General features: G+C 45.6%; 1 protein-coding gene across 14 annotated transcripts in view; it reads right to left on the bottom strand.

Moving 5' to 3' along the window:
• Positions 1-1,611, bottom strand: part of TMCC1 (transmembrane and coiled-coil domain family 1) — a 151,737-nt gene extending 150,126 nt beyond the window's left edge. For 9 of the 14 annotated variants that reach the window (XM_070463300.1, XM_070463308.1, XM_070463297.1 and 6 more), the window contains exons 1-2: positions 1,517-1,611; positions 798-893 (exon numbers count right to left, since the gene is read on the bottom strand). The gene's annotated coding sequence lies outside the window, so the exon portion shown is untranslated. Of the gene's footprint in view, positions 1-797; positions 894-1,159; positions 1,322-1,516 lie in introns of those variants that run through there. The other 5 variants (XM_070463302.1, XM_070463301.1, XM_070463306.1 and 2 more) reach the window with 2 other exon arrangements.
• Positions 1,612-14,692: the final 13,081 nt, after the last annotated feature.

Below are 14,692 nucleotides of genomic sequence, written 5' to 3'. Positions count from 1 at the left end.
AGCAGCTGAAAACTCCTCAGAAATGAAAAGGTTACCGCCCACAGACCAGAAGCAGCTTTTTAATCTTTCTATACTAGCCAGAGAGTGGGTGTGTGATTTCAAAAAAATACAAGCCAACTCTGTCGGTAGAGGACAAGGTATTGTCGCATTAAAATCCCACCTATAAGCATCATATGTTACATGACACTAGTAAAACTACCACCTACTCATTATCAGAGCCGCACTCCTCTAATCTACAAGTGGGGGGAGGGGGAATGTTATCTACCTCCTGGAAGAATCTTGTCCTTAACATTTCCATAAGGTTCTTTCCTTCCAGGGTTTCCAACAATTTCTATACACATGTACTTCAAAGACAAGGATCTGGTTTAAGTCATTAACTCCCAAATGTAAGATACATTTGATCAGAAGGCATAAACAAATCAAAGTTTTGCTTTGTTTTAAAGCAGCTACCTGTTTTTTAATAATTTAGGAATTCAGACCTTTCACAGAGATGCCTGTGGCACAGGTACCTCTGATAAGTATGTCAGACTTATAGCAACCATTTTGGATTAGGACATGTGTGTGTTCATCTTCCTTTCCTCTATGACAAATGAGGATGAAAAGGCAGCCTGCAAAAGCATTGGCTAAGATCTTCCAAGACTAATTAATGTGTAAGCTGTCGCCAAAGAAGAGGGGGGAAATTAACCAGCCGCTCAAGTGGGGTGCTTCAAGAAGCTACTGCAGGTTCACCTGGGGGGATGTTCACGATCAATGTTAGGGACGATTCAAGAGAACCCCTGGACAAACACTACACGCACCTTTGCTTAAGCTGCAAAAGCTGTGGAGTCTGCAACTTACAAACGGATCTCTGGTCCTTCACCGAAGGTACAATTCACTGAGCCCCTTTTCCTTTCCTAAAAGGGTTAATAAAAGACATCTTAGGGCCCAACCAACCCAGACTCCCATCCTACCGCGCACCACCTATTATTCTCCACGTTCCCAGAACCGCCGGCTCCCTCCTCCCTCCAAACGACAAGTTCGAAAATCAAAACAAAAGGTGCTAAAGACTGGTTTCAGGTGGCAATGACTGAGTCCCAGTGGCCAACTTCTGGGGACGCCAGGGCGACCGACGACAGTTCGTAGGACCCCCTCACAAACGGTCCTTCGGCCCTGGGCCCACCTCCTCACGCTCCTCTCGGTCCCCGCGGCCCTGGAGGGGGTGCGGGGAAGGGGGCGAGGCGAGCGGGTTGGGGAAGAAGAAACCTCCACGGTCAAAATGACAGCGGAACGCGCCGGGAGAGGAGAGAGGCCCGGCAGGATGCTGGGGGTCGAGCCCTAGGCCCCGGGGCTTCCGGCCCCGCTCGGGGGCGACCGAGGGTCCGAGCCGCGTCAGGCCGCGAGCCGGAGGCCCCGGGCCGCGTTGGCGGAGCCGCCCGGCAACGCTCACCACCTCACCACTCTCCCCGCCCCGGGGCGGAGAGGCGGCGAGAGGGGGCCCCGGCCGCCTCCAGCGTCCGGGGCGGGAGCACGGACTTACCGGCGGGGAGGGGAGGAGCAGCCGGCGTCTCCTCCAGCGCCGTCGCTCGCGCTCAAGCGCCGGCTCCTGCCGCTGCGGCCGCCGCGCCGGATCCATCCCCCCCCACCCCGACCACCCCCCCTCCCGACCCTCCCCCCGCGCCGCCTCAGCCGCCGCCGCCTCAGACACCGCCGCCTCAGCGGCCGCCTCAGCCCCCGCTACCGCCGCCAGAGTCCCAGCGCGGGAGCGCGAACCGGCGCTAGGAGGCGAGAGCGCGCGCGCGCGCGCGCGCCCCGCCGGCCGCCGCCACCCACAACCTCCGCCCCCGGCCGGCGGCGCACGCGCGAGGTGGCGGCGAGCGCGCGCACGCTGCAGGAGGGGGCGGGGACGGCCCCCGGAAGGCGTGGCCCCGCCCACCCACGCCGTCGTTGGGCAGCGGGCTCCTCGGCTGCAGGTGGCCCGCGGGCTGATCCAGATACGCTCTTCACCGCCACGGCTCCGGGAACCGAGTTCCTCCGACCTGGCCCGGCTTTCTGAGAGCGAAGGTTTGAGCGGATTTTTGGCAGTCGCTCCGGGTCCCTCACCTGTTAATGCCTACCTTCAGTCGAAGGCCTTCTTTCCTCCCCGGATCCAGCAGGGTTTCGGCCGCTGCTGGCAAAGGGCGTGTTAGTATTTCTCAGCCATCAACCTGTCCTTTTGTTATTCCGTGTTCCTAATTCACTTATTCCTTCATCACTTACACATTGAGGCTCCTTACGGGTGCTGGGCCTCATATGAGTTACTGGAAGTCCTACGTGGGAACAGAGAGTTTTGACGTTAGAACTGGTGGAAGGCAAACCTAAAATGGACAGGACTTGATTGGATGAAGATTGAAGCCAAGGAGGTGACAAGTTTGACTCTTAGATTTAATTAATGCATTTGTATTTCTCAGGAAATGCACTTGTAGGTCTCAGGAACTCTGAAGGAGGCCCTTAAAAAAAGTAACTCAAAATGGATGATAAACGTGAAAGCTGTAACTCTTAAGTAAATTTCTAGAAGAAAACATTGAGAGAAAAATCTTCGTGATTTTGAGGTAGGCAAAAAGTTCAAAGAACACAAATAGCATGAACCATAAGAGGAATTATTCATAGGTTGGACTTAACCAAAAATTTAACTTTTGTTCTTTGAAAGACACCATGAAGAAAATGAAAAGGCAAGCCATAAACGGGAAGAAGGTATTTGGAATATGATATATTTGACAAAAGATTTGAATATATAAAGAACTCTTATAAATAAATAAGATGAACAACCCGAACAAACAATGGGCAACAGGTTTTACTAAACACTTCACCGAAGAAGATATAAAAAGGGCCAATAAGCAACAAAGCAGTGCTCAGTATCTTTAATCATCCAGGGATCTTCAAACTAAAACCGCAATAAGATGCCTCTGCACTCTCATTACAGTAGCTGAAATTATAAAAACTGATGACCCAGCGACCACATTCCTACACTTCTCCTTAACTATACTTAAGCTCCAAATAAAGATAATAACAAAGTCATACTTGCGCCTAACATGATACGACTCACCTGCATACAACCAAAACACCACAACACTTTCCGCAAAAGAGGATGCAAACTTTCCGAGTGATGCCCTCTTTCTGCTTTTGACATCCTGTAACTTAATGCTGTGATATAAATTTAAGTATATTATTACTGCATCTCCATTGTGTGTTGTTGCTGTTCAGTCGATAAATCGTGTCTGACTCTTAAGTAACCCCATGGACTGCAGCCCGCCAGTGTCCTCTGTCCATGGGTTTTCCCAGGCAGGAATACTGAAGTGGTTGCCATGCCCTTCTCCAGGGGCTCTTCCCGACCCAAGGATAGAACCTGTGTCTCCTGCATTGGCAGGTGGATTCTTTGCCACTGAGCCACCAGATCATTACTATTCAAAATGTGTCCCTTGGACCAGCAACATCAGCATCACATAGGAGCTTGTTAAAAATGTAGGATCTCAGCTCTACTCCAGATCACCTTAGTCTAAGTCTTCATTTTAACATAACCTCCTAGCAATTTGTATGCATATCACAGTTTGAAAGGCACCAGGCTAGAAAACATATGTGATTTGGTGTCAGGAGCCACCGGGATGTGCCCAGTCCGTGACAAGGTCACGGGACGAGAGAGGAACCTGCAAGGCAGCTCTTCCCCTCGGAGTCGCTCCAGGGGCCCAGTATGTCCCCCTCTTCTTTCTATCTTACTGTTACTGGGTTTTCTATTAATTCTGGGGAATGTAACATATAGTGATCAGGCCTCCCTGGAAAAGTCCAAGCCTATTAAGAAAGATCCCCTAAGGCCGAGGCCTACTCTGCCTCCTGGGCATTGGGAACCTTATGACCAACCAGGAATGAAAGGCCTGTTCAGGTTTGTGACAGACCATCCACCACGCAAGTGGCGTTATGCTTGGGAGGGCATCAGAAATGCTCATGATTGCTCCGGCCCAGGACACGACCATAAACATCGTACCAAGTCAAAAAGGAAAAGGCCACAGGCATAGATTGGCTGCTTGCTTAGAAGATTATAATGTTCTAGATTAGAAAAGAGTAGAGGCATTTAGATTCAGAAGTAGATGTACTATAGGTTAATGTTCTTTGGTCAAGAGGGTTTTCATTGTTGCTATTTCAGTGCTGCTATTTGTCCATTGTTTCTCTTCCTTTAAACAACATGGAATATTACGGGTATTTTTGTAGAATTGGAAAATATGTAGCATAGGATTTCAATAGTATAGAAGATTTATATTAACCAGCCTCACTGCCATTACTTCACTATTAATAGAGGTGTTTTGCTGCTTCAGAGGTGTTTTGCTGCTTCATAGTTAAAGATTGTAGACTGAGGTTTTGTGGTCTTAGACAAAGAAAAATATCAAGGTTTTCTCATGGTACTATTCTCAGAAATGTCAAACATGTTTTTCATAACCCTTCCCATGTATTGTTTTATTGTCCAAAGAATTCATACTATATCTGGAATCTATGGAACATTGTTTTTGTCAGAGTGAAAATGTTAGGCCATTGAGGCAAGAAGACTATGTACGGGACATTCAAGGAAAAAACCCTGTAATCGGGATTGTTCCAGATGAAGTCATTGGGAAAGATATGAGGGAAAATGTTGACGGGAGTATGAAACCAACATCTGATGTAACATGGGGTGATGGTAAGGGGGAGGCAAGAAAAACAATTCTATATAATCTGAGCTGTTAAAAAATAAAGTAGACGAGTTCTTGCATTGCAACCAGAGTCCGTGCACTTCTTCTCGCCGACGCCACTCATCCCTTAGGTATTCCTGGACCCACCAGGGCTGGACTCTGGCAATTTGGAGAATTACAATAAACATGAATTGTTAACAACTATTAAAAATTTACAATTGAAGTTGACTAATGAATATTAGTAGTAATATCAATGGGAAATGAATGCAGAAGAACTAAAAACCTTAGGTTGTTCAACAAAATCTAGCATAATTTCCATTGAAGTATTGTAATATCTTTGCAGCAATACTTTATCATATTTCCAAATAGCCTTGTGTCAGTATATATTTAACTTTGCTAAGTACGGGTAACCAGTAAAGAACATAGCTTCACAAAATTAAAATTTAGTAAAAACTATTCAAGGTCAAGAGTGATCAAAAAAGACTGTCACGTGCAGTGACCATGATGTATTAGAGCATGTAAGGATTGAAACCGTCTTGTTGTTCAGTCGCCCAGTCGTGTCTGACTCTTTGCGACCCCATGGACAGCAGCACGCCAGGCCTCCTTGTCCCTCACTGTCTCCCAGAGTTTGCCCAAGTTCATGTCCATTGCATTGGTGATGCCATCCAACCATCTCATCCTCTATCGCCCCCTTCTCCTCCTGCCCTCAATCTTTCCCAGCCTCAGGGACTTTTCTGATGAGTCAACTCTTCACATCAGGTGGTCAAAGTATTGGAGCTTCAGCTTCAGCATCAGTCCTTCCAATGAACATTCAGGGTTGATTTCCTTTAGGATTGACTGGTTTGATCTCCTTGCAGTCCAAGGGACTCTCAAGTCTTCTCCAGCATCACAGTTCAAAGTGCTCTGCCTTCTTTATGGTCCAACTCTCACATCTGTACATGACTACTGGAAAAACCATAGCTTTGACTATACAGACCTTTGTTGGCAAAGTGATGTCTTTGCTTTTTAATACACTGTCTAGGTTTGTCATAGCTTTCCTTCCAAGAAGCAATCATCTTCTAATTTCATGGCTGCAGTCACCATCCACAGTGATTTTAGAGCCCAAGAAGAGGAAATCTGTCACTGCTTCCACCTTTTCCCCTTCTATTTGCTATGAAATGATAGGACTGGATACCATGATCATAGTGTTTTTAATATTGAATTTTAAGCCGGTTTTTTTCATTCTCTTCCTTCACCCTCATCAAGAGGCTCTTTAGTGCCTCTTCATCACCGTTAGAGTGGTATCATTCTGCATATCTGAGGTTGTTAGTGTTTCTCCCGGCAATCTTGACTCATTCAGTCTAGCATTTCGCATGATGTTCTCTGCATATAAGTTAAGTAAGTGGGGTGACAATATACAGCCTGATGCTTGCTTGTACATCTGAAACTGCCATGAGGAATTTTGTTTCCGTGAAAGCAAAACAAGTAACTGTTACACAGAAAACTATCACATACCAGTGACTTAAAGTTTCTAATTACTGCGCTAGTTTCTCTCTCACCTCAGGGCGTTTGCTTCTGCTGTTGCCTGTCCATGACACACCTTCTTCTGCAACTCTGCTGTCCTTTCAGGTCTCAGCTGAAATGTCATTTCCTCGGAGATCCCTTCTCTAACCCCACAGACAAGGTCAGTCTTTCCCAACACACACCCAGGTCATCCTGAACTTCCCCTTTCTCAGCCCAGCACATGGGTAACTTCCCCGTTAAACATCTTCTCTCCTCTCCAGACTGTGAGCTCCATGGTGCAAGAACTTTGTCGTTCTGAAACCACTGATTGTATCTTTAGGTACTCGTTAAATGCTTATTGGCTTAGGGGCTTCCCCAGCGGTCTAGTGGTTAAGACTCTGCACTTCCACTGCAGGGGACATGTGTTTGCTCCCTGGTTGGGGTACTTCCTGGCTGGGGTGCTAAGATCATGGCATCCAGTCCCATCACTTCATGGCAAATAGATGGGGAAACAGTGGAAGCCGTGGCTGACTTTATTTTTGGGGGCTCCAAAATCACTGCAGCTGGTGACTGCAGTCATGAAATTAAAAGACGCTTGCTCCTTGCAAGGAAAGGTATGACCAATCTAGACAGCATATTAAAAAGCAGAAACATTACTTTGTTCACAAAGGTCCAACTAGTCAAAACTTTGGTTTTTCCAGTAGTCATGTATGGATGTAAGAGTTGGACTATAAAGAAAGTTGAGCGCTGAAGAATTGATGCTTTTGAACTGTGGTGTTGGAGAAGACTCTTGAGAGTCCCTTGGACTGCAAGGAGATCCAACCAGTCCATCCTAAAGGAGATCAGTCCTGGGTGTTCATTAGAAGGACTGATGTTGAAGCTGAAACTCCAGTACTTTGGCCACCTGATTCGAAGAACTGACTCATTTGAAAAGACCCTGATGCTGGGAAAGATTGAGGGCAGGAGGAGAAGGGAACGACAGAGGATAAGATGGTTGGATGGCATCACCGACTCAATGGACATGAGTTTGGGTAGGCTCTGGGAGTTGGTGATGGACAGGGAGGCCTGGCGTGCTGCAGTTCATGGGGTTGCAAAGACTGAGCGACTGAACTGAACTGGGGTACTAAGGGAGCTTTCCTGGTGGCTCAGCCAAAACAATCTGCCTGCGATGCAAGAGATGCTGGTTCATTCCCTGGGTCAGGAAGATCCCTTGGAGGAGGGCGCAGCAACGACTCTAGCATTCTTGCCTGGAAAATCTGAAAATCCTGTGGGCAGAGGAGCCTGATGGGCCTCAACCTTTGAGGTCACATAGAGTCAGACAGAACTGAAGCTACTAAGCACTAAGATACCCCATGCAGCACTGTGTGGCAAAAATTAAAATAAATTAAAAATATGCTAGAGTCATTAAAAATTTCCATGCATATTGGGTTATTAAATTAACAAATGGTGACCCTATTCACATTAAATGAGGCATGACCCTGCCTTCTATTTGTACAAAGTTTTATTCTTTTTAGCACATTTTTACTTCTGTTATCCCATTTGGGCCTCCAAAGACCCATATCCAGCTCTGAGCCTCTCTCAGCCCTTAAAACGTGGATGAGAGAGACTTCCCTGGCAGTCCAGTGGTCAAGACTTTGCCTTCCAATGCAGGGGCTGCAGGTTCAATCCCTGGTCAGAGAGCTAAGATCCCACATGCCTCCTGGCCAAAAAAACAAAACATAAAACAGAAACACCACTCTAACAAATTCAATAAAGATCCACATAAAAATCTTTAAAAAATATATATATATATATATATATATATGAGACATCTGACCTCTCACACATAAGCATGACTAGAGATTGGTTGCCTGCCTTCCAGTCCCAACTCTGTGTCTCGGGCAAGTTGCTTCACCTTTCTGTACCCCAGTCCCCTTATTTTTATTTACCTCATAGATACACTGTGAGGAGTAAGAGAATATGTACATGTAAAGCACTTGGAACAGTGCCTGGCACCTGGCAAATGTTAGCTATTAAAGCTCCAGTACTTTGGCCACCTGATGCCAACAGTTGATTCTTTGGAAAAACCCTGGATGCTGGGAAAGATTGAAGGCAGAAGGAGAAGAGGGCAACAGAGGATGAGATGGTTGGATGGCATCACCGACTCAATGGACATGAGTTTGAGCAAGCTCTGGGAGATGGTGAGGGACAAGGAAGCCTGGTGTGCTGCAGTCCATGGGATCACAAAGAGTCAGACACCACTTGGTAACTGAACAGCGACAACCATGAAGATCAAGAGCATTGGGACCAATATTAAAGATTAGGCATCCTCTCTGTTTGTTGTCGCTGCTGTTTTGTGGGTCAGTTGTGTCCGACTCTTTCTGGACCCCCTGGACTGAAGCCCACCAAGCTCCTCTGTCCATGGGATTCTCCAGGCAAGAATACTGGAGTGGGTTGCTATGCCCTCCTCCAGGGGATCTTCCTGACCCAGGGATCGAACCCATGTCTCCTGCATTGCAGGTGGATTCTTTACCGCTGAGCCACTGGGGAAGCCCTAACCCCTCTCTTACGTTGAGTAAAAAAGCAGCCAGACACGAAAGAACAGTTTGATCTTTTTTTACATGATATTTAAGGGCAGGCAAGAAGTTAACCTATGATGACAGAGGTAGATCAGTATAGAGGAGGTGGGAGGCAGCATGTTGACTTGGAAGGGGTACACGGCCATCTTCCCAGATGCAGAAATGCTCTGACTCTTGCTCATCGCTATACAGGTGAATGTGTATGTGGAAATGTAGTCTTAAGATCAGAGTGCTTTACTGTATGTAATTTGGGGGCTTCCTTGGTGGCTCAAGCTGGTAAAGAATCTGCCTGCAATGCGGGAAACCTGGGTTCAATCCCTGGGTTGGGAAGATCCCCTGAAGAAGGGAAAGGCTACCCACTCCAGTATTCTGGCCTGGAGAATTTCATGGACTATATAGTCCATGGGGTCGCAAAGAGTCAGACACGACTGAGCGACTCTCACATGTTTTAGGCAGAAGTAAGGGATTGTGGCCAATCTCCTTTTATCTTGACATAGAAGACTTCCCCCAACTCCCTTCTCTTCCTCCCACTGAGAACCTCAGAGGGGAGTCTTGCTGAGTGTTAATCTCCCTCCCCTAACACTGACCTGCCTGCAACTTCATCCCTGGGAACTGGTCTGGTTACTCCGCTAGTTAAACATAATGTTCACAGTCCGGGGTTCCAGAGATGGGGCCAGAGAGTCCTGCAGGTGAGATCCGGCCAGCTCAGGATGTGGTCAGAGGAAAGCTCCAGAGAAACATGAGTCATCTCAAGTCCAGGTGCTCAGCTCTATCCACAGGACAGGAGAGCAATAGAATCTACCCAAGCCGGGATCCCAGACGCTGGTCCTTAAGCAGAAGCCCACGTGAGCTGTGACCAGATGCCGATCCCTTTCGGCTCTGGGCTTCACTGTCCTCCTCTGTAAGACGGCAGTAATGGCGCTCACTGGTGAGAGAGACAGCAGAATCCCTTGACATGCCCACAACAACCTCGATTTAAATCCCACCTCTTCCCTTAGCAATGGTGTGCTCTTGGGAATTTTTTTTTTAACTCTTCAGTTTTGAAAACAATTTCAAAACTACGAAACATTTGTAAAAATAAGTCAAATAACCCAGGTTCAGCAACTTCCTGCATGTTGACACCTTTATTTAGACATTCTTTCTCTTGCTTTTTTCCTGAGCTATTTGAGAGTTCCTGGCATACACCATTCCCCTTTTACTCTTCATGGTTTAGTGTTTCCTAACAACAACGATTTTTCTCTTACCTAACCACAATACAGTTATCAAATTCAGGACATTTAATATTGGTATAACACCTCCCAAGGGCACTTCCCTGGTGGCTCAGCAGTTAAAAAAAAAAAAAAAATCTGCCTGCAAGGCAGGAGACGGGAGTTAGATCCCCTGGTACGATCCCCTGGAAGAGGGCATGGCAACCCACTCCGGTCTTCTTGCCCGGAGAGTCCCACGGACAGGGGAACCTGTCAGGCTACAGTCCATAGGGTAACAGAGAATCAGATGCAAGTGAAGTGACTTCACAGGCATGCACACCTCCCAAGTCCATTTTCCAAAGTTGCCAGTTGTCTTCGTGTCCCACAGCTTTTTCCCGTCCAGTACTGAGTCCAACCCAACCCACTCCAGTACTCTTGCCTGGAGAATCCCATGGAGGGAGGAGCCTGATAGTCTACAGTCCAAGGGGTCTCAAAGAGTCAGACATGACTGAGCGACTTCACCTTCTTTCACTTTCTTATCAGGTCTTTTTAGCCTCCTTTAGTCTATAACATTTCCTCAGCCGTTCCTTATCTTTCATGACATTGTCATTACTGAAGAATGTAGGCCAATTGTTTTATAGAAAGTCTCTCAATGTGGGTTTGTCAGATGTCTCCTAATGATTAAATTCAGGTAATACCTCACCAACCAGAACTTTAGACAAGTGTTGTACCCTTTCAAGGGTGTCATATAATCCTAAAGGAAATCAGTCCTGACTATTCATTGGAAGAACTGATGCTGAAGCCGAAACTCCGATACTTTGGTACTTTGGACATCCGATGCGACTCATTGGAACTCAACTGACTCATTGGAGAAGACCCTGATGCTGGGAAAGATTGAAGGTAGGAGGAGAAGGGGATGACAGAGGATGAGATGGTTGGATGGCATCACCGACTCTGGACATGAGTTTGAGCAAGCTCCGGGAGTTGGTAATGGACAGGGAAGCCTGGAGTACTACGGTCTATGGGGACACAAAGATTCGGACATGACGGAATGACTGACCTGAACTGAATTGATGTGGAGGCATGTGATATCTGACAAGTCTTATTGGTAATGTCTGTATGGGCCACCTAGTCAATGCTGTATCTGTTTTCTCCATTGATTAGGTCCTGGTTTTCCTCTTGTTTTATGGGGAAGCTATGGGAAACACTCTAAGACCGTGCCAATCTCACATTTCTCAGCAAATTTTCCTCCTTAGGTTCAGCATCAATTGATGGTATTTGCAAAATCAATCTTTATTATGATTGCTGTAAACTGTCATTTTCCAAACCCACCTCTTCTTTCATATTTATCAACTGACATCATAACATAAGGAAGAGCCCTCCCACCTCCCCCATTTCCTTGTTTTTTACTTATTGTCCATATGGAGTCATTGATTCCAATTTTACTCAGTGGATTATAGTCTAATACTATCTAATTTTTATTGGGATAAAATATATGTAGCATAAAATTTACCATCTTAACTATTTTTAAGTGTACCTTTCATTGACATCCTTGTTTTGTGTAACCATTACCACCACCCATCTCCAGAACTTTTTCATCTTCCCAAAGTGAAACTCAGTGCCCATTAAACACCTGCTTTGTCCTTATCGTGGAGAGACAAAGACGCAGAACAGTTAACATAATATTGAAGAACTTAAAGAACTGAAAGTATCTGACATTAAGACTCACTATAAAGCTACAGTAATCAAGACAGACTAATGTGAGTGAAAGAATGAACAAGTAGATCAATGGAACAGAATATGGAGCCCAGAATTAGATCCACAGAAACTTCATCAACTTTTCTTTGACAAAGGAGCAAATTCAGTACAATGGAGAAAAGCAGTCTTTTGGACAAATGGTTCTGGGACAATGGACATTCATATGCAAAAAGTGAACCTAATTACAGACTGTACTCCTTCACATAAATGAACTCAAAGTGGATCATAGGCCTAAGAATAAAACACAAAACTTAAAGCTCTTAGAAGATAACAGAGGAGAAAATTAGGCAACCCCGGGAATGGCGATTAACTTTTTAGATACATCACAAAAGCATGACCCAAATGTCTTGGTCCATTTAGGCTGCTATAACAAAATACCACAGACTGGCTAGCTTGAAAACAGCAGAAATTTATTTCTCCCACTGCTGGAGGTTAAAAGTCCAAGGTTATGGTGTTGACATTGTTTGGTGAGAGCCCTCTTCCAGATTTCAGACTTCTCCTATCCTCACATGGTAGAAAGGGCTGAGAAATCTCCCTGAAGCCTCTTTTATGAGGCTGTAGTCCCATTCTTGAGGGATTTAAGAACCTCTTAAAGCACACCCCCCAATACTATCATCTTTAGGGGTTAGGATTTCTTTTTTTTAAATTCTTTTTTATTTAATGTTTTAATTTTCTTTTTTTTTGGCCATGCCACACAGCATATGGGATCTTAGTTCCTCAACTAGGGATCGAACTTGAGCCCCCTGCAGTGGAAGTACTGGAAGTCTTAACCACTGGACCACCAGGGAAGTCCTAGGATTTCAACATATACATTTTGGATGGACTCAAACCTTCAGCCCTTAGCACCATGAAAGGAACAATTGATAAACTGAACTTCATTAAAATTAAAAACTTCTGATCTGTGAAAGACTTGTTCAAGGAAGTGAGAAAATGAGCCAGAGACTGGGAGAAAATATTTGCAAAAGGCATATCAAAAATATACAAAGAATGCTTAAAACTCAGCAATAAGAAAATGAACTACTGATGTAAAAATGAGCAAACTATCTGAGCAGACACCTTGTCAGAGATGAGATGGCAAATATATACAGATGGCAAATAAGCATATGAAAAGATGTTCCACATCATATGTCATCAGGGAAATGCAAATTAAAATGACGAGATACCACTACACACCTATCAGAATGGCCAGGTCTGCTGACATCATCAAATAGTCTTGAGGATGTGGGGCAATGAGGGTTCTCTTTTATTGCTGGTGGGGACGCAAAATGACATAGCCACCTTGGAAGAAGTTTGGTGGTTTCTTGGGCTTCCCTGATAGCTCAGTTGGTAAAGAATCCACCTGCAATGCAGGAAACCCCAGTTCAATTCCTGGGTCAGGAAGATCCTCTAGAGAAGGGTTAGGCTACCCACTCCAGTATTCCTGGGCTTCTCTTGTGGCTCAGCTGGTAAAGAATCTGCCCATGATGTGGGAGACCTGGGTTTGATCCCTGGGTTGGGAAGATCCCCTGAAGAAGGGAAAGGCTACCCGGTAACTCCAGTATTCTGGCCTGGAGAATTCCGTGAACCGTATAGTTGCAAATAGTCGGACACGACTGAGCGATTTTCACTGGTGGTTTCTTACAAAACTAGACATACTCTTAGCACGTGTGTGTGCTTAGACACTCAGTCGTGTCCGACTCTCTGCGACCCCGTGGACTGCAGCCCGCCAGGCTCCTCTGTCCATGGGATTCTCCAGGCAAGAACACTGGAGTGGGTGCCATGCCCTCCTCCAGGGGATCTTCCCGACCCAGGAATCGAACCCATGTCTCCTATGTCTCCTGCATTGGCAGGCGGATTCTTTACCACTAGTGCCAGCTGAGGAGCCAGTAATTGTGCTCCTTGGTCTTTACCAAAAGGAGCTGAAAATTCACGTTCCTGAAACTAACTGCAGAGGAATATTTATAGCAGCTTTACTCTTAATTCTCAAACCTTGGGAAGCAACCAAGATGTTCTTCAGTAGGTGAATGGATAAATAAACTGTAGCATATCTAGACAATGGGATATTTTTCAGTGTTAGAATAGAATGAACTGTCAAGCAATGAGAAGAAGTGGACAGACCTTAAATGCTTATTACTATTAATAAGTGAAAGAAGCCAATCTGAAAAAGCTACATATTATGCAATTCCAACTGTTTGATGTTCTGAAAAAGGAAAAACCGTGGAGACAGTAAGAGGATCAGTGACTGGGGATGCGGGGGTGGGGGTAGGCGGAAGGGCTGAATCTACAGAGCACAGAGGATCTTTAGGGTAGTGAAAATACTTTATATTACACTATAATGGTGGATACATGTCATAATACATTTGTCAAAATGCAGAGCCTGTACAAACCCAAGAGCAAACCCTGAGGTGAACTGTGGACTTCGGGTGATAGTGATGTGTCAATATAAGTTTATCAGTTGTAACAAGTGTACCGCTCTGGTGGGGGATGTTGACAGAGGGGGAAGATAGGGGCAGGCAGGGGACACACGGGAAATTTCTGTAACTTCTACTTCATTTTGCTGCTAAAAAATAAAATCTATTTGATGACATATCAGTGACACATAGTTAAGTATTCAGTAAGTGATCAATAGTAATCATTATTATGATTCTTCTCATTATTTCACCTGTCCATTCCAGCACTGGTGTGTCATGATCCTATGACAGTAAATAGGTGAGAACAGTAAGAAAACACATGTAAAAATGTGTCCGGTTCCTATTTCAAATCCCAGGTTTAAATCCCCAAAGAGTAAACTGAGAGAGAAGGGGACGCTGGAAAACATAGATAGCATTTATTGAGTACCTACCAGGGAATTCCCCTGGTGGCTCAGATGGTAAAGAATCTGCCTGCAATGTGGGAGACCTGGGTTTGATCCCTGGGTCGGGAAGATCCCCTGGAGAAGGAATGGCTTCCCACTCCAGTATTCTTGCCTGGAGAATTCCGTGGACAGAGGAGCCTGGTGGGCTACAGTCCACGGGGTCACAAAGAGTCGGATCACAGCTGAGCAACCAACTACCAACAC

The sequence above is a fragment of the Odocoileus virginianus genome, unplaced genomic scaffold, assembly GCF_023699985.2.
Source record: "Odocoileus virginianus isolate 20LAN1187 ecotype Illinois unplaced genomic scaffold, Ovbor_1.2 Unplaced_Contig_2, whole genome shotgun sequence".
Lineage (NCBI taxonomy): Eukaryota > Metazoa > Chordata > Mammalia > Artiodactyla > Cervidae > Odocoileus > Odocoileus virginianus.
This window is presented reverse-complemented; position numbering and strand designations above follow the sequence as displayed.